General features: G+C 35.2%; 2 long non-coding RNA genes across 3 annotated transcripts; one reads left to right on the top strand and one right to left on the bottom strand.

Moving 5' to 3' along the window:
- Nucleotides 1–13,807: 13,807 nt before the first annotated feature.
- On the bottom strand, nucleotides 13,808–20,277 carry LOC127881113 (uncharacterized). Of its 2 annotated transcripts, none has more exons than XR_008049907.1 (2): nucleotides 16,624–20,277; nucleotides 13,808–16,404 (listed from the first exon to the last, which is right to left on the bottom strand). It is a non-coding gene; the product is annotated as an uncharacterized LOC127881113 (long non-coding RNA). The 2 variants fall into 2 exon arrangements; XR_008049906.1 differs by having other exon boundaries at nucleotides 13,808–16,457.
- LOC127881114 (uncharacterized) lies at nucleotides 16,410–16,950 on the top strand. The gene is made up of 3 exons (XR_008049908.1): nucleotides 16,410–16,499; nucleotides 16,613–16,771; nucleotides 16,825–16,950. It is a non-coding gene; the product is annotated as an uncharacterized LOC127881114 (long non-coding RNA).
- Nucleotides 20,278–21,118: the final 841 nt, after the last annotated feature.

The raw sequence follows: 21,118 nt of genomic DNA on the forward strand, positions 1-21,118 counted from the left end.
GTTTGAAAAATAATAAATTACTTGCTAACTAGACTATAGATTTAATGAAAATTTTGCACACTTTCAAATTGCATCTATATGAACATGTACTTTATTTCAAGGTGTGTAGCTTTAAGTACTCTTTAAGCATTAATCTGTAACTAAATCAATGCTTATATCAAGATAATTATCAAAAACTTTATACAAAGCCAAAAAATGTACAAATATTACATGAACAGCCAATGGTTTTTCATTAGCCTACATGTAGTATGATGTACACGAACAACAAATGTTCATATAAATGGTATGTATGTTAAACACCAGGACATGGTATAATTGGGTCTTGGAAAAGAGTGAGCAATGAGCAAACTGTCCAAATTTGATTAATTATCCCAAACAGAGAAACCAGAATGACCTGATCAAATATGTGAAAACTTTTAATCTTGTTAATTGCATGTTCCACTTGAATTCGCTTCAACAGATGTGGTTTGTCCTTCCAGCAGTCGAATAGTGTAGGGATGGCTCCTGGTTTTAGATACCTCCGCTTAGCAAATCCAGATTCATCAAGACAGTCACGTTCAAAATGGAGAAAACAGACAACCGTATTGTGACTTATCTGAAAGAAAAAAAAAGAATAAATAAATATGTGTGCTTTTTTTTGAATCACATCAACACTATTTTTCTGACATGAAAATGTATAGTACTTTACATGTTTTATTTTTCTTTATACAAAATCATTTAAAGTTTTACTGAAACCACTAACAACTGACCTTAAAATGTCTGTCTTCATCTCTTCGTATTTTATTCAACCAAACAGCTTGAACTGGATCATCTTCAGCTGGAAATGCATGATAGCTGGGCTTTCCATGGCCTTCTAACAATCCTTAGCCAGTGGTGTGACATTTGGGCACACAGCAGATCCTGTTAGACTGAAATTTTATGAAGATCAACTAATAATATAAAAAAAAATCAAGTGAATAACAACTTTACCAATTATTTTGGATCATTAAAATCAGTATAACAAAGTCCACAAACGTGGTTAACAAATAATAAGATGTGTTTTTATCCTATTGGTTAAGAATTTCATTTTATTTGTATTGATATTAATTATTATATGTCTATAAATGTTTTATTCCCAAATGTTATTTAAACAAATCAATTGACTAAACAATTTAATTTACCTTCAACTTCTTCTCGAGTGATACAGTAATGTCTTGAATCTGTTTTCCATCCGGTTTTGAGTCGAATACTGGTGTTGCTGTGTAAAACTGGACAGCATAGTCGTGGTCATTAATCTGTTGAACAAAATTCTGTTTCATAACATTCATGATAACTGATTCATTGTACTTTACACATTAATACACATTAGGCCGGGTATAGCTTAGTACAAGCTCTAATCAAACAAATAGCTTTTTAACAAACCATATGTTGCATTGGATGCCGTTGGCTTTCAATTTAAAAAATGGTCAATTGGTACAAAAGCACTGTAGTGGAAAGTAGATTTCCACTAATAGTTGGTGCGTTGTAACCCCACAGTTGGATTGGCTCGTACTTTATCCCAGGATTGATGTTATTCTGGGTAGTCAAGCTGTTGTCCTCGCAGAGGTTGGACGTGCCTACTAACGAAGAGTAATTCGTGTCGTATTTATGGTAAGGGCCTATTGTAATGAAGAATTAGGTTAGGGAAATACTTTATTGGTGGCAGCGGTGATTTTTTAAACCCATTCCAAAACAGAATTTACCAGAATTTGAGTATTTTCTGTGGGTAATTTTTCCCGCCGTTTTTGATAACCACCTATTTCTGGAATTTTGTTTGGCCAAACCATACGACTAGTTGGTGTGTTTTGCCTCTAGTAGGTCACAGTTTTTTTGTGTTGGTAGTGGTTCTTTATGAATTCAGACCAACAGAGGTTATTCTTCCTGTTTATACATTATTTAAGCCCAATTACAGCAATATCGGAACTTGGACGAGTCCATTGTTGACAGTGGGCGGGGAAGTATAAAAGAAAGTGTGACCTACGCAGCTTGGCTACCGTCCCTTGTTGTAAGTATATTTCAAATGTATTTATAAAAAATACTCTTGATTATGACAACTAGTGCAGCCCATATCTTGTGTATTTAAATTTACACATATTGGAGGAAACATCTTCATATTTATTTTAGTTGTATTTGTCATCGAATACTTCTGGATTAAATAGTTTCTTGCCAACATGGCCTGTATAAAGCAGCCTGTTAATTGTTTGACAGAAGAAGAATTAAGATCAATCCCGGGTATTAGCAGTAGACTGGCATCGACTATTGTTGATGTCAGAAACAGGTTTGGGAACTTAACGGCAGAATCGTTCCAAACATTGACGCGTCAATCACTTTCAGAAAGTCTGACACAGTTGTTAGATTTTACACCCAACAGGCAGCTGGGGAAAGATCGATCCCAACAATCGCCTAATATAACGTTAGGCGCTATTCCTAAGAAAATTATGGGCCACATACCAGAATCACCTAAAGTCGAGAAACAAGCGGATGGTGATGCCTCAGAGAAGTTGGTTTCAGAAATAGCACAGTGGGAAGACGTCCAGGAGGTCCTATCGACTGCTAAAAAACTAGTTGCAGCCAAAAAACAAGGTGACTGCAGCGCATTTAGCGAGTTTTTAACAAATGCGCAACAACAACTGCACTTTGTTAAAGACAATCTTCGCCGCCGTGAGGATAGCGACGATGATTTGGAATCCTCATCCGGAATTCCAAAGAGAAAGAATGCACGAGATAAGGTGTACAGGAAGAAGGTTACACATCACACTGTCACAGGAAGGGGTGTGTCATCAGAAGAGGAGGATCAACCGATTCTTCACAGAACGAGTAGTGCTATTGCCTACTCAAATAATCTGCCAGCTAGTAAGCTACCTCAACCAGTACTTGGCAGCGACGGGACTCCGTTTCAAAGAGGGCAGCCATTTTCGAGATCGGCTTTGCGGGATATTCCCAAGAATCTGGTGTATGATGGCAAATCACGGTGGCAATCATTTCACATGAAGTTCGAGCAGTACGCACGGTCTTTTGGGTGGACTGCAGAAGAATGCAAGATGTGCCTATTGCACTGTCTGTCAGGGACAGCACTGGATTATTGCGCCCGAATAATGAAAAGAAATCCTGAAGTGCCATATAGAATTTTGTTAAATAAGCTGGAAGGGAGGTTTGGCGCTGAGCTTGCGGAATCTGCTCAAGCTAAATTTGCCACAGAGATACAAAAGAAAGGCGAAACAATGGAGGACTGGGGAGATCGAATACAAGCCCTTGCTTCTGAAGCTTTCCGTGACTTACCGGAATCCTTCTGTAATCAGCAAGCCATTGATAGATTTTGTCAAGGCTTAATAGATATTGATGCTGGACATAACACTTTTATGAAAAGACATCATACTATTGAAGCCGCCATGAATGATATTAGGCTGTTTCAGCACTCTAAGGGTGCTATGTTAGGTTGTCGTACTAAAGTTACACAAACAGCTATAGACTATAATGACACAAATGCTTACATATGTTCTGTACAATCACATTCAGACAAAGAATCTATCACTGACTTAAGCACATTGCAGAAAGAATTAATTAAAATAAAAGAACAACTCAATGAATTAGCTGTAGGTCAAAAAAGAAGGCCATGGAGAAACAACAGGACACCATCTAGGTTGAATGAACGGAAATGCTTTGCATGTGATGAAACGGGTCATTTTGTTTCAAATTGTCCTTATAAACAGGAGATTTTAAACTTAAAAGGGTCCAGTTAGAGAGCCAAGGCTGGTCCCAGGTCGAAGTAGGCTCAAATAACTTGATAGATTACTGTAACCTGTATAGTACTGATGTGAAAGGCTGCAAAGCATTTTTGGTCAGTGCAAGTGGTAAACAGCCACGGCCCTTTAAGGAGGATGACGTGGGTTTACAAAGTAAACAGCCGCGGTCCTTTCAGGAGGATGACGTGGGTTTACAAAGTAAACAGCCGCGGTCTTTTAAGGAGGATGACGTGGGTTTCCAAAGTAAACAGCCACGGTCCTTAAAGGAGGATGACGTGGGTTTCCAGGGTAAACAGCCGCGGTCCTTTAAGGAGGATGACGTGGGTTTCCAAAGTAAACAGCCACGGTCCATAAAGGAGGATGACGTGGGTTTCCAAAGTAAACAGCCGCGGTCCTTGAGGGAGGATGACGTGGGTTTCCAAAGTAAACAGCCGCGGTCCTTTAAGCAGGATGACGTGGGTTTACGGGGTAAACAGCCGCGGTCCTTTAAGCAGGATGACGTGGGTTTGCGTGGTTGTGATTTGCACGGGAGATCAGCATCTTTGGAAGAGAAACCAGAGATAAAAAGGGAACAGCCGAGGTCCTCCCAGAGCGGGGAGGTTGACTTGGGTTCCAAGAGGGACAATTTGCAATACAGTCATAGTAAATCGCAGAGTCAAACAGACATGCAAGGTTCAAGGATTTGGGATCCAGGAGGAAATGATGCTTACACCAATTCAAGACGTGTACATAGCGTTAAGGTTTAGGGGCCGGCCTTCCTTCTTTTTGGGTGGGAAGGAGGATGTAGAAGAAGCAACATATTTTGATAGAATACACTACCCCAAAAGACTAGTTTAAAGAGATCAGTTAAGATCAGTTCTGCGTAATTTTAGTCTGATTTAACATTCTATCCAGAATAAGACAGGATGGGGACGAAACTTAATTGTTTTGACACTAGTTAAAAGAGATAACTTCAGATGTGAGTAATTTCAGTCTGAGTTAACGCTTATTCTGTCCAGATTAAGACAGGATCCACAACAATGAAAAGTCTTACTTATTCAGTCTAAGGCTGAAAAGGAAATTAGAAGGACATCAACGAATCCTTCAAGAGAAAGAGGGAGGGAGTGTAGTGGAAAGTAGATTTCCACTAATAGTTGGTGCGTTGTAACCCCACAGTTGGATTGGCTCGTACTTTATCCCAGGATTGATGTTATTCTGGGTAGTCAAGCTGTTGTCCTCGCAGAGGTTGGACGTGCCTACTAACGAAGAGTAATTCGTGTCGTATTTATGGTAAGGGCCTATTGTAATGAAGAATTAGGTTAGGGAAAATACTTTAGCACGGTATGACTAAGACCAGTACGAGCGTCCTTTAGTTGCTTCAAAATATAAATGCCAACGAGTGTTCATACTTTGACGAATACGAAATGTCCTTAGATAAAACAAGTCAATATTTCTACCTATTTAATCTATATCAACATTTCTGAACAGGATTTATTTCAGTAAAAAATCCTTCGTTTGAACGTTTCGTCCTCGCGAAAACATATAACAGACAAAAACAATACCGCTGCTTTATCAGCATTATAAACCGAATATCAAAATTGCATAAGAAAATAATAAATTATTTATAATAAGGTCAGTACAAACCTTTTCGTTCATATTTTAAGTCCATTTACACCGTTGAAAACACACATTGTCAAACAGACATCTCTTTGTTTGCTTACAGTCGATAATCGGGTATCCCCGGATGACGTCATTCAGGGGAGGTAATTATAATCAGTTAATAACTGAAAGGGTGTATATACACTTGCTAATCCAATTAACGCTTGTATATTGCACCATAAGTGCCTGATATATTGTTCAATGGTAGGTGTGTGTTGTTACTTTATATTAGTGAAAACATAACTTTCCTATTATTTGCCTGGTTCTGAAAATATTTTCATCGTTGAGTTTCCTTTAATTTTTAAAGAATATTTTTGAGAGGTAACACCTGAGTACTACAAATCAATGTAAAATGTTCATACTAGCTGTATTGGGACATTATAATTTAAATGTTACAAAACAATTTTATTTACTTGTCTCAAAATAAATATCCCAATATGATATTTATTTAGTCAAAATAATTTGTGTTTCAGTTAAAACTTGGATATAGTTATTATTCTTCATTAAAAATCACAACTATTCCACTTTAAATGACCATCAAAGCTGTGTTTTTACTCAATTTTTCAAGGATCTCAATAAATGAAAGAAACAATACAGGTACTTATAAAAACAATTCTAATTAGATCTATTTAATTGGTAAAATTTGTTTGAGGCTTCCCTAAAAACAACCATAATAAATCATTTCACTGATCTATTGATATATCTATTTAATAGGCAGAATGACAAACAGAACTAGTGTGGTTTCTAGGGTCATAAATCTGGTCCCTAAGCCTTAATTGGTAATAATATGCATGCAGTGTTATGTCTCTGAAAGTGACAATGAAGCAAATCTGCCCTTAGGCTATTTCATTTCACTCACACAAAAGGAGATAACTTGCTATTAATTTAATAGTTACTTCAAACTTGTCTCCTTTCTGTATTAAGAGGGTTTTCATATTTTAAAGTTCAATTGGTCTTCAAAAGAATAAGCAATCAAAGTTCTTGATTTTGCCAACAAATAATGTTTACCAATTGTGGGTCTACTCTACTTTCTTTTAATAATTATTTCTAATTATGTTTTTTTTAATTTTTATATCAATGGAAAATGAAATATTTTTTCACTATTTTGTTTAAAAAGTACTTTAAGAAATCCAGGCAAGAATACATGACATGAAGGGTTGTGTCAAGAAGGTGCCATTTAAGGCCCTATTATCAGTTTTGGATGCCCTAACCTGTATAGGTGAGAAGACTGTGAGAAGACTGGGGACGTGGGGCATGAGGAACAGCTAATACACAGTAATTGACAGGTTCGTGTTGAATCAAGCACAGAATTTTCTGAGCATTCATGATTCATTAGAATTGAAAAAAAATTCAATCAACCAGAAAAATCCAGTTGACCAACTTTGACTTATTTGCATGAACAGGTATAAAATAGTGGGTATTAATAGCTTAAGACATTATTGGCAACATGTCTGTTTAATTTATATTATCAATCTTGTTAATTAAGCATGGAATATTAATCAAAATTGGGGGTAAAGTTCAATCGACCAGTATTGACCAGTAATGACAAATTTGGGAGTATTGACCGGGGCGGTTTTAACCAGTAAAAACCGCCGGTTAAAACCGGGGGCGGTCGATTGGTGCCAACCCTGGGTGTACTAAAGGAATACTAGAGGAATACATGGGATATTCTCAAAGTCTTACACATGTTGTTTTTAATATAATTAAATAGGATCAATTGATGAATTAATTTAGTTTGTGTAAACTTGGGCTGGGTTGTGGAACTATAGTTATTTGTTGTTATACAATTAAATAGGGTACTATGTAACTGTCAAAAAAACATATGCATTCACACGCATATAATTCAATTATTGGATGTCACTGATAATTTCAATTTTACTAGTAGGTAATTAAGACTAATTAAAACAGAATGGGACTTTCCTCGCAAAGTATTTCATTATTCATAATATAATACTATAATTAGCTAATGTAATCAAAACATATTGATATTTTAATAATTTAACTCAATGATATTAATAATGTTAAAATTTTCCCCAAAAAACTAGGGCAGGAAGATAGGAAGGATTTTTTTTGGAAAATCAACAGTGTTGTCAGTGTAAAATATTTGCAAAGCTTCTTCTGAGTTTGAACTTCAGTTTTGCATTTTGTGACCTGCAACATATTCTATGCTACTTTATTTCACTATGGTAAGTCATTAAAGTGTTATTTATTTTTCAACTATATAATGTGCTAATCTCATATAATGAATTACTACCCCATTTAAAAATGACACCTAATCTAAATTCATTAATACAATAGTTATAATTGTTTTATTGTAATTTGTAACATACTATTCCACTAAAAATGACCATCATAGAACATCAATGCCGTGCTTTTACTAAATTTTCAATGATTTCAATTATTTAAAGAAATAAATTTATCAGGCACTTATAAAAAATATATAATAAGGGTGTCAAAATTTAACAAACTGAACAAGTCAATTTGAACTTCTCTTGCAATGCAAATGGAGCCACTTGAAATATCAAATTGTTCCCATACTAGTCGGCAATATAACTATGACATTGTGTCTTTTCAAAACATGCATCAGACACACCTTCTGAAACTTTTTAAGCGGTTTTGAAAACGCTATTTCATTGCAAACTTTCGTCAATAAAGGATACATGTTGTTATACAACCGAAAGTGAAAGTTCTGTTTTTAAAAAAATGAATAAAGAGCGAAATAGTTGAAAACTAACGAAAATTATAATTGATACTAACATAAGACCGTTAGACTGAACAAAATAATACTTAACTTTTAAATCATAACATGAATGTTTACTTATAAAGCAAATTCTTCATTCATCCGCGGACTTCTTTGTGTCGTAGTCATAAATGCCTCCAAATGGAGGTGCGTGATGCGTCTAAGTATAGAGGTGACAATAACGTAGTGACGTCACCATCTATGTATAGAATGCTCTTGCCTTGGCAAAACAGCTTCTAAAAACGGAAAACAACAAATATCTTAGAATTTGATCAATAATGCAGACAATTTATAAATGTCTTGTTTTTTGTTGATTTCGAATCTGGAAGATTTTTAACGTAAGATTGTGGTACGAAAATCCAACGGTATCGGATTTTGTGGTTTTAGGCCTAAACTTATTATAGTGATATGTAACCTTTCGGGATATCGGTAAAGTGCGAGCAGACGAGGTGTAAATACGTTAAAAATTAAAGCTAAAAGACTAAAAAGTTAGATCGGAATAACTTTAAATTTTGTGAATAAATGTGTTTCTGATGGATAACTACGACAACTTTCCAGAATATTTCTCATGATCACACGTAAAACTTCTTTCTGAGAGCGAATGGAAAATGCGTTACAAATTCTGACAAATAAACAGTAGGGTGTCGTTATTGGAATACCGCGAGAATACTGGAAGAATAGAGATGCCAACTATAATGTTTAAAACAAATAATTTTTTAACAAGCGTTTGTGATTTGTCAGGATAATAATAACAATAAGATATCGAAAATATCAAAGCAAATAAATTCGTCAAAAATCTGAGATTCGGCAATATATTTAAGACGGGTTATGTTCACGTAAATTGTGTTTGGTAAAGACTGTCACTATATGTAGTGAACCAGTCTTCGGCTTATACCCACTGAAGAGTATTCAGGGGAGATAATTGAGTAATGACTAAATTTTGGAACGGTTGCGAAGAAAAACAAATAATGCGAGAATATTTAGTGCGATTCGCTACACAATTATGATGTCATTGATATAATTTTTCCTGAGGTATGTATTTACATGTGATTTAGCAAATGTCAAAGTGTTTTTGATTTGTTCAAGGTCATAAATAGCATCGCGAAAATATATGTCGCGTGGCAAATTTTTTTTGAGACGCATCCATATGTGGTATTCTTATATAATTTTATGTCTAAATTTCCATATGTATGAACGGTCAACGCCCGCTTCGCGGGCTTTTGCCCGTATAAGCTACAATCACCACCAGCATGTCAACAGGCTATGTTCACCATCATGGCATTAACCTATGCACTGCGCAATAAACTTAATTAGAACTTAAATAAAGCAAAACAAGATTAACAATTCTTACAAGATTAGCAATTCTTAAATTCAAACTGTTGTAAAACGTAACAATAGGGCCTAAAAGGCCCAAAGTCGCTCACCTGAGATTCAAAGGAACTGACCTGTTCTGTGCAGCCCAAGATGTCAAGAGCAATTGTTCTAACCAACTTTCATGAATAGTGAACACCCTGGCGGCAACGTTTTTCAACAGACCTGATACATTTTCATACTTATCCAAAATATCATTGAAACAAATATTCTGACCAAAGTTCATGAAGATTGGATAATAAATGTGACATAAAGAGTGTTATTAAATTTTCACAATAGCCATATTAGAAAAAATGCCCTGCCCCCTGGTGGCCATGTTTATAAACCAACTGGAACAATTTTGAACTCGTCCAATATATCAATGGGACAATTCTTGTGACCAAGTTTCATGATGATCAGACAATAAATGTGGCCTCTAGAGTGTTAACACTTAGGTTTTACTACAGCCATATAAGGAAAAATGCACCGCTCCCTGGTGCCGGTGTTTTTCAACCAACCGGAACTATTTGTCAACCCATCTAAGATATCATTGGGACAAATCTGCTGACCAAATTTCATGATGATCCGAAAATAAATGTGGCCTCTAGAGCATAAACAAGGTTTTACTATAGCCATATAAGGAAAAATGCACCGCCATCTGGTGGCAATGTTTTTCAACCAACCCAAAACATTTTCAAACTTGTCCAAGACATAATTTGGATGAATCCTCTGACCAAATTTTATGAAGATCGAACAATCCAAGGTATTATTGGGACAAATCTTCTGACCAAGTTGCATGAAGATCGGACAATAAATGTGGCCTCTAGAGTGTTAACAAAGTTTTACTAAAGCCATATATAGACATATAAGGAATCAAAGTACTGACAGTACTGGTGTGACGATCCTTTTGGACAGGATTGATATAAAAGCATCTATTTAAGTTTATCTTCATCACCACAATTGTGTATGTGGGTTCGAAAATTTTAGGTAGGAAAAAAATGGGTACGAACATTTTGGGTACAAAAATTATGCCAAAAAAAAAATTAAGTACGTTAAAAGATTTGGTTACGAAAAAAAATTAGGTAGGAAAAAATTGGATACGAAAAAAAATTTGGTTACGAGCAAAAATTTGGGTACGAAAAAAAAATTGGGTACGAACAAAATTGGGTACGAAAAATGTAGGGTACGAAAAAAAATATGGGGTATGGGGAAGTAGTACCCGTGGGGAACTTGATCCTTTCAGCGAAACTGGGAGACAGGTTACATTCTCGATCAAATATAACAAGAAATATCTTTAAAAAGGTATTCGACATGTTTTTTCTGTACCACTTATCTTAAAAAACTGTCTGTTACATTAAAACGTTTGTGGGTTATAACATTACGTTTCAGTATATAAATTCAAAACTTGACATGCTCTTTAATTACACCATGCTCTTTAATTTCACATGTATATCATACCAAACTTTATATTTCGTTGTTTCCTGTCCTAAGTTAATGGTGCTATGTGGACGGACGTGATTTCACAATCCCATGTGCATGAACATATACTTTTTCTCTATTGATTATTGTTCTTTTTCTCTAATTCAATAAACTTAGGCATGTTTAAGTACGGCAATAATTTCATGATGATTCCCGATCGAAAGTGGGTATGAGCACATAGTCGTAAGATCACTTGAATACGTGAGTTCGCACATGAACACATGGTAAGGTTATCTAAATCTCCGCGATATGACCTAATATGTGTTTAAAAGAGCAAACAATATCCAACAAACGAATGAATTGTCAAACATAGTATGTGCACTGATGTGGCTCTGTAATTTATGTTTGAAAAGTTTATAAAATATGCAAAATGAGAAAGCACGCAGAAGAGCGAGTATCACAGATATGATACGGCTATTATGCTGTTTATATACCATAGTCGCTACAACGTTTACAAATGACAGGTTCGAAATAATTTGTTTTCTTTACACTCATGATCGCGTTGAAAGTTAATTATTAGCGTTTTAATTCGCAATTTATTTACTGAATCACGACAAATGTCAAATACAATACAGAAAATGCATAGTTGTTTCATTGATCAATAAACATATAATGGACTGAATATAACTGATTTAAAATTAACGTTTTCAAACTATTATTAAATCTTTTCCCAGAATATGCTGTCCTATTTATAGCTGAGCTTCCTATACCTTTATCAATGATAATCAGCGAGGTATGCCGATTAGAAAAATCGAGCTATCTCAATCGGACTGGCTCGGTCTTTTACATAGGTTGCCATTGTGAAGATTTTTTTCATGATATGATAACTTAGACGATGCTTCGCAGCATCGTCAAAAATTACCCACCCTCTGGTGGCCATGTTTTTAAAGTAACCGGAACCATTTACGATCTTGTCCAAGATATCATTGTGACAAATCTTCTGACCAAATTTTATGATGATTGAAATATAAATGTGGCCTCTAGAGTGTTAACAAGTATTTATTTTAGCCATATATAGCCATATCAGGAAAAATGCCCCGTCCCTTGTCAGCCATGTTTTTAAAGCAAACATAACCATTTTCAATCACATCCAATATATGATTTAGACCCATCTTCTGACCAAATTTCATGAAGATTGGATAATAAATGTGGCCTCTAAAGGCAAATGTTGACGCTGAACGACCCACAATGGACGACGGACAAAAGGCTATCACAAAAGCTCACCATGAGCACATTGTGCTCAGGTGAGCTAACAAGAGCTGTCAGAGGACAGCGCGCTCGACTAATCGAGTGCTCGACAGTATATCGTAAGCCATCATGGGGAAATTGTTCATATTCAATAATTTATTAGTCGATCTTTCAAAAATAAATAAAGGAAAAAAAAAGTTTTTTTTTTTTGGGGGGGGGTGGGGGGGGGGTGAGAGGGGAGTATAATGTGCGGTGTGGTTATTTATTAGATGATGTTTAAAAAAAAAAATTTGGGGGGGTGGGGTGTGTGAGTGGGGTATAATGTGTGGTGTGGTAATTTATTAGATGATGTTTAAAAAATATAAAAATTTGGGAGAGGGGGGGGGGTTGGGGGGGGGAGGGATTCTGGGTAGGGGCGTGGGGTATTGTTTGGGTGGAATCCATTGTGGTATTCAGGTAAGTGTTGTTTTGTCAAAGTAATAATAAAACGTGATCATGAAGCAAAATGTTCAATTATCTAAGTGTAAAAGGGACCATAATTATGTCAAAATGCTTGATACAGTGGTCTGCTCTTGTTTATAGGTTGGGGTCATGTTGGTAAACAAGTATGCAACATATAAAAGCAATATGTCAATAGATATAGGAAATATTTGGGGTAGTACGCAAACTTTAACATAGATTTATCAATAATATGCATATTCTAAGTATAAAAGGGGAAATAATTATGACAAAATGCTTGATAGAGTTGTCTGCTCTTGTTTATAGGTTGGGGTGATGTTGGTAAACAAGTATGCAAAATATAAAAGCAATATGTCAAGGGACAATGAAAATAAATGGGGTAGTACGAAAACTTTAACATTTGCTGCATATTCTAAGTGGAAAAGGGGCCATAATTATGACAAAATGCTTGATAGAGTTGTCTGCTCTTGTTTATAGGTTGGGGTCATGTTGGTAAACAAGTATGCAAAATATGAAAGCAATATGTCAAGGGACAAAGAAAATATTTGGGGTAGTACGAAAACTTTAACATTTGCACGCTAACACTAACGCAGACGCCGGGGTGAGTAGGATAGCCCCACTATATATATTTCATATATAATAGTCGAGCTTAAAGGGGCCTTTTCACAGATTTTGGCATATTTTGAAGTTTGTCATTAAATGCTTAATATTGATAAATGTAAACATTGGATCTTAAAAGCTCCAGTAAAAAATCAAAAATAAAATTTAAAAAATGAAAAAAAGTAGCCGGTACCAGGGCTCGAACCAGTGTCCCCCGCAGTCCTGGAGTTAGTCTGAAGTAAAAACGCACTAGCCCTCTCGGCTATTCCGCCGGGTTTACACGAGTGTAATATTTTATACATTATATAAGCAATCTTCGTAGTTTCGTAAATTTAAACGACAACAACAGAACTCTCCAAATTATTCAATCGTTTCGCGTTGCAACGCTTTATAATTTTTAGGTTTTCAAGTCGTCAAAAGATACATATAATGGCTATATTGGACTATGGTAAATGTTCAGTAATACTGTTTCCTCACAAATATCATAAGTAAAACGAAAATTTGCGAATCTGAATTTACCAAACCGTGAAAAGATCCCTTTAAAATAACAAATGTACTTTCTATTGCATATAAAAGAATAAGACACGCAACGTTAAATGGTAAAAGTTTATTTGTTTATTTATGACCAAATAAAGTATATTTTGTAACAATGCTTTAATATGTATTACATTGTTTATCATAATTCATCATATTTGTCAATCACATATTACAACAGTACACATATTAATATATAACTATACACAACTATATATATTATAAATATGTATGTAGCGAAAGAATAAAAACAGTTTGAAAATGCTGCGCTGACATACACACACATTGAATTGACCTTTAATAAGTCACCTTATTAAAATGTAGATAGTCTAAGGCACGTATACATGGAGCTTTAAGGTGAAATAAAATTTCATTTGAAAATATATGACACTGGCAAAGACTATGTTTCAAACAACCGGAAAGGCGGCATTGTTTAATGTGGTTGTTAATTGACTTTAATCTACTACGTCATTATTTCCCGCTGCGTAAGGGCAAAGGATAGTTGTTTACACATCTGAAGTCCAACATCGCTGAGTAAAAAATTAAAAGCAGACACCGGTCTTAATAACAATAACGCAGTGACGTCACCATCTATGTTTAGAACGCTTACACTGAAAACACGTGGCTTGTATCTAGTAACGGAAGTAGTAATGTTTAATTTGACGTTCATAGATCAAGTGTATTTCGGATAGTCTTTCGAACTTTTGCAATTAACGATGCGAAACAAGAAAAAAACGTACAAAAAATGCATATGTCTATAAATATCGCTACATTTTATACATGTCCCGGAAAATCGGCAAAAGTCCCGGACAATTTAACTCAATGTCCCGGAATTGGTCTGAAAAATTATGGCATGTATGATGTTTGGTTCATTTGAACTTTATTTTGTCCTTTAAATTTTTCTTTGGGAAAGAACCAATCAATGTTTTTTATTTAACCATAGTCAACGCCAAACATATTTAGTTTCACCAGAATGTTGAAAATAAATATTTTTCTGAATATAAATTTAAATTCAAATACCATATTAGCTGAGATTTTTATTGGCATCATTGTGGACAGATTTCTTGAACAAAGTTTTATAACAAAATAGAAGCAACGATAAGTGATTTTTTATCAATGTAAGGCATTGCAAAAGTCAGTTACCTGTGGCTTCATACAATATACATTATAATTCATAATTTTATAAGTAGCCTAATTTTAAATTCAAATACTCAGCTGCAGTGAATGTATGAATACTAACAGTACATTACATTCTAACCATTTATTCTATCAAGATTTAAGATAAGTTCTAAGTTTGTGATGAAAGAGAAAATTTACACAAATTATACACTTTCGATGTTGAGAATGCTTTCAAAGCACATCTTTTTTGGTAACTGTCAATCTCAAAACATGATACAGCACATTCTCAAAAAACGGTTTAAATGCCACAGTGCGATACAAAACCAAGCAACACAATTTTTAACACAGACCTGTTATGATATAAGAGGTATTCAGAAGTATCATGGAATTCTAACCCAAACATAATAAGAAAACCAATTCGTCATAAATAAATTTCCGTCACGTGAATGGATGATCAAGCATGAGGGAACAACTGGCAATCACTATAGCCATCAACACAACATCAACAGAGTTTTAACTACTAAACAGAACAGTTTAGATATTATAAGAACAAATGTTAGCAGAACGTTTCATGATGATTGGGCAAAAAATGCGAGTCGCAGTGTGCAAAAGAGGTTTGACAGAAGCAATTAAAGAAAATTTGCCTCACCATTTACAATCAGTTGATCTATAAGATTAGAAATACGCTTCAAATGATTATACAATGAATATGACAAACAGCTAGAAAGCATGCTATGTGGTTGCTAAAGAAGGCAGGTACAAAAAATTAAGTACAATACAATATTGAGCTAAAATGCTCCGGAACTATCCTGAGCAAAAATACACATACATCATCCTGCATGTGCCATAATGCGTGACCCTTTAGCACAAAATTCTCATGAAACAAACTAACAAACATGAGCCTCAGTCCTGTAAAGAAAGCCTTTTTGTGTATGATTAATTTGAGTCAAGCTCTTGGAAAACAGGACTTAACCCTTTGCATGCTGGGAATTTGCCGTCTGCTAAAATGTCGTCTGCTTGATTTCTAAAATTAGCATTTTTTTCGTTTTTTTTTCCAAGAATATTATCAGAATAGCAAACAGTTTGGATCCTGATGAGACGCCACGTTCTGTGGCTTCTCATCTGGATCCAAACTGTTTGCAAAGGCCTTCAAAATTCCGTTCCCGCACTGAAAGAGTTAATGTATGTGTGTAATGTATTGTCTCAGATTAGCCTGTGTTGGCCTTACAGGTTAATCTGGGAAAACACTTTCTGCCTAGACTGGATTTTCATTTAGAAGAGACTTCCTTTAAACACAAACATTCCGTTACATCTGAAACTGTCGTCTTCGATACTGCACAGGATAACCCGAGACAACACTTTAAGCAGGTACATTAAGTCCCATTTTCCCTGAGTCATGATCAAAGTAATCATACACAAATAGGCCTTCTTTTAATGCTTGTTAGAGAACGCAATATAATATCAATGCAGTTATAGCCACATTACTTACACCCAACACAATATACTACTAAAGTCCTGTATATAGGCAACAGGCACCTCCATATCAAATCATGCCATGTCTTGGTTATCTAGCTAGAGGTAACAGGCACCTCCATATCAAACCATGCCATGTCTTGGTTATCTAGCTAGAGGTAACATGCACCTCCATATCAAACCATGCCATGCCATACCTGGTTATCTAGCTAGAGGTAACATGCACTTCCATGATATCAAGCCATGCCATGTCTTGGTTATCTATCTAGAGGTAACATGCACCTCCATATCAAACCATGCCATGTCTTGGTTATCTAGCTAGAGGTAACATGCACTTCCATATCAAGCCATGCCATGTCTTGGTTATCTATCTAGAGGTAACATGCACCTCCATATCAAACCATGCCATGTCTTGGTTATCTAGCTAGAGGTAACATGAACCTCCATATCAAACCATGCCATGTCTTGGATATCTAGCTAGAGGTAGCAGGCACCCCCATATCAAACCATGCCATGTCTTGGTTATCGAACTAGAGGTAACAGACTCCTCCATATCGAACCATGCCATGGCTTTGTTATCAAGCAAACCAGATATCTTTGATTAAACCCATTAAAGTGTGACACTGATGGATCAACACTAAAAACAGTTAATGACCCATGCAAACCATGTCATACTTTATCAAATATTTCTCTGTTTAGATCGTTGTTAAAAGAGGAAAAACAAACTATATAATCTTATGTGCTATAATAGTCATTTTTTCATACAATTACTATTCAAATTAAGTAAATGTAACCATTTAAACTGAAAGATTTAGGGTTTTCTTGTTTGTTCTATGTAAAGAACACTGCATTTATGTGGCTAGCACAAACTGTCTTTACATGAATTCTGCAGTGTTTGTAAAATAAATTCAGAAAAGTTCTTGAAACATATTATAACTTTGTTAAAAAAAATTAACAAAACAATTATTATTTTAATTAACTACATTTTGATGATACATGTATGATATGTCAAGAACTTATCTAAATTGGCTAAGTAAATTGGTTTGAATAATTGGATTTTTGTCTTAGTTTACTGCATTTAATATTTATTATTTCATGCAATGTTGACATTATATTTATTCTAAATGTAAACCATCAACTACATTAAACTATACTTTTAAGGGAGATTCTCACAATTTTGGCATGTATTGAAGTTTGTCATTAAAGGCTTTAAATTGATAAACATAAAAATTGGAACTAAATAATAACAAGACCACTGCCAAGCGGGTGCAGACCGCTCATCTTTTTTTTCTTTTTAAAGGTGAAGGGACCTATCTCAATACTTCATTCAAAAAGGAGGGAGGGGTGGGGGTGGAGAGGGGTGTATAGTGTGGGGGGTGAGGTCATTTAATACATAATCTTCCAAAAATAAGAAAACAAGAGGGCCATGATGGCCCTGTATCGCTCCACTGTTTTTTTATGCGAAAAAAAAACGTGCAATGCGCATGGGTTGAAATGTTCTTAAGCATGTGACTTTCTCTTTCTATCCCTCGTCCCACTGGGCGCTTAAAAGTTGGACTAAACTAAACAGACTAAAAAGCCCGGGAATTGTTGCACAGGTCCTTTGCTTATAACGTAGGTACATTTATCTCTCCAAAGATATTGTCGTTCTTTCTATTTCACATATTTTTAGATGGTGAAGATCAAATCTATGCATTTGATTTGAAACAGATTCACAAGACCCATAGGAATCAAAATGCCTTAACCCTTTACCAAACGACACATTTTGGACTTTCTCAATTTGAAAGAGGTTGCAAAAAATGATCAGGTAGGGTAGAAATAATTGTGATAAAAGGAGAAATTGCTCATCTTGAGCAATTTCTCCTTTTATCACAATTATTTATAAAGTTGTCAGCTACAAACCCGTAAAATCCTGTTAGTGTTTGGTAAAGGGTTAATAATCTCTGGTTCCTTCTAAGAGCCTTTCACACATTTATAACAAATACAATAGTAGCATCTTTCTTTGTAAAGAATCATCTCAAAATATAATTAACAACCCACACATCCCTAAGACCAACAGGCCTGAGAATATTATGATAATCTAAAGATTATTTCTTTATATTTATAAATGTATTTAATTAAGTAATACATTTGACTTCTAAGATCAATTCATAACTTATTTTAAGAAAATTATAAAATGGTCAGAAATATATATGGATCGTTGAGCAATTGTCAATCATATCCACAATTCATGAGTCACGATTCACAAATGGAACAATGAATCATTAGTAATTAAAAAGCATCATATACGATAGTTAAGAACATTGCACTTCATTAATTCAAACACCTTCTCTTGGATACAAAGTTCGAGTTTACCATGCAGTATCGTATATTGACTTTTCATGAAATAATTATGTTCATGGAAGTTGTGTTTTTAAAATCAATAAGATATTATTAAACTGTTTTAAGCACTACAAAAAGACATGAAATTAACATGTCATCCGAAATATTTTTATCCGGATATATGTTCACTTTCGACATATTTAAATAAAACCCGACTTTCTACAGTTTATAAGAAAAAAAATCATAACACTTTTTCTTACTTCAATTCCTTTGTAAGCAGTCACAATCTGATCTAAAATGGAACTAAATGACAGGGTTTTATCTCATGTTTACAAGATGTTGTTGTTGTTGTTGGTCACAGCCACACAGCCGCAGTAATCTCCCCTGGTAAACGTCATATGTTCAGTTTTGTGACCCTCAGGGCAGGGTCAAATTTTAGCCCAGGGGAATAATTTGAACAAATTTGGTAGAGGCCTATTAGATATCACTACAAACCAAACTTAGTAGCCCTAGGCTCTATAATTATGAACAAGAAGATTTTTAAAGTTTGCACAAAATAGGCCTTATTTAAGCATATGTTCATTTTTGTGACCCCCCAGGGCAGGGTCAAATGTGTCCCCAGGGGCATAATTTGAACAAACTTAGTAGAGAACTATTAGATGTCACTAAATACCGAATTTGGTAGAAATAGGCCCAATGGTTATGGACAGGAAGATTTTTAAAGTTTGCACAAAATGGGCCCAATATAAGCAAATGTTCAACTTTGTGACCCCTGGGGAACGGTGAAATTTGATCTTAGGAACTTAATTTGAACAAACTTGGTAGAGGACTATTAGAAGTCATTACATACCAAATTTGGAAGCCCTATGCCATACGGTTATGGACAAGAAGATTTTTAAAGTTTGCACAAAATAGGCCTTATATAAGCAAATTTCAATTTTTTGACCCCCCCCCGGGCAGGGTCAAATTTTACCCCAGGGGCATAATTTGAAGAAACTTGGTAAAGGACTATAAGATGTCACTACATACCACATTTGGTAGCCTTAGGCCCAATGGTTATGGATGAGCAGATTTTTAAAGTTTTCACAAAATAGGCCTTATTTAAGCAAATTTTCTGACCCCCCAGGGCAGGGTCAAATTTGACCCCAGGGGCAACATTTGAAGAAACTTGGTAGAGGACTATAAGATGTCACTTCATACCAAATTTGGTAGCCCTAGGCCCAATGGTTATGGATGAGAATTTTTTTTCACAAAATAGGCCTTTATATAAGCAAATTTTCAATGTTTCGACCCCCCGGGGCAGGGTCAAATTTGACCCCAGGGAGATAATTTGAACAAATTTGAAAAAGGTTCACCCCAGGAACATTCCTGAGAAATTTCATCAGAATTGGACCAGTAGTTTAGGAGAAGAAGATGTTTAAAGAAAAAGTTAACGCACAGACGCACGCACGACAGACACAGGACCATGACATAAAACCCGCTGGCCTCTGGCCAGTGGAGCTAAAAATGAAAAAAACTAATTTGGAGGGGGGGATTCTTGGGTGGGATGATTGGATGGTCTTTCAAAATAAAATAAAAATCAATATTTGTATTTTTTTAACAATGTTTAAAAAAAAAAAAACATGGGGGGGGGGGGGGGGTCGAGGGAGTTGAGGGGGGTATAGTGTGAGGGTGTGGTAATTTATTAGATGATCTTTCAAAAATTAGAAAAAATGAAAATTTATTTGGCGGGGGATTTTGGGGTGAGGCGTGGGGTATGGTTTGCGTGGAGTCTATTGTGGTATGTCAGGTTAGTTTTGTTTTGTCAAAGTATGAATAAAATCTGATAATAAATAAAAAAGTTATGGCAAAATTTAATAATTTGACCTTGAGAGTCAAGGTCATTCAAAGGTCAAGGTCAAATTCAACTTGCCAGGTACAGTACCCTCATGATAGTATTTAAGTATTTGAAGTTTGATACTTAAGAAGTAAAGTGGATCTAAACACAAAATTTAACCAAATATTCAAAGTTACTAAGTCAAAAAAGGGCCATAATTCTGTCAAAATGCCAACCAGAAATATGCAACTTGTCCTGTACAGTCCCTTATGATAGTTAGAATGTTTTCCAAGTCTGAAAGCAATAGCTATGATACTTTAGGAGTAAAGTGGGCCAAAACACAAAATTTAACGAAATTTTCAATTGTCTAGAGCGGCCATAATTCTGTCAAAATGCCAGTCAGAGTTAAATATCTTTGCCTGCACATTCCCCTTTTGATAGTTAGTGTTGCTAGTATGAAAGCAATAGCTATGATTCTTTAGGAATAAAGTTGACCAAAACAAAAAACTTAACCAAATTTTCAATTTTGTAAGTATAAAAAGAGCACATAATTCTGTCAAAATGCCAGCCAGAGTTATCTTACTTTGCCTGCCCATTACCCTCATGATAGTAAGTAAGTGTACCAAGTTTGAATGCAAC

This window comes from Dreissena polymorpha, chromosome 5 (assembly GCF_020536995.1).
Source record: "Dreissena polymorpha isolate Duluth1 chromosome 5, UMN_Dpol_1.0, whole genome shotgun sequence".
Lineage (NCBI taxonomy): Eukaryota > Metazoa > Mollusca > Bivalvia > Myida > Dreissenidae > Dreissena > Dreissena polymorpha.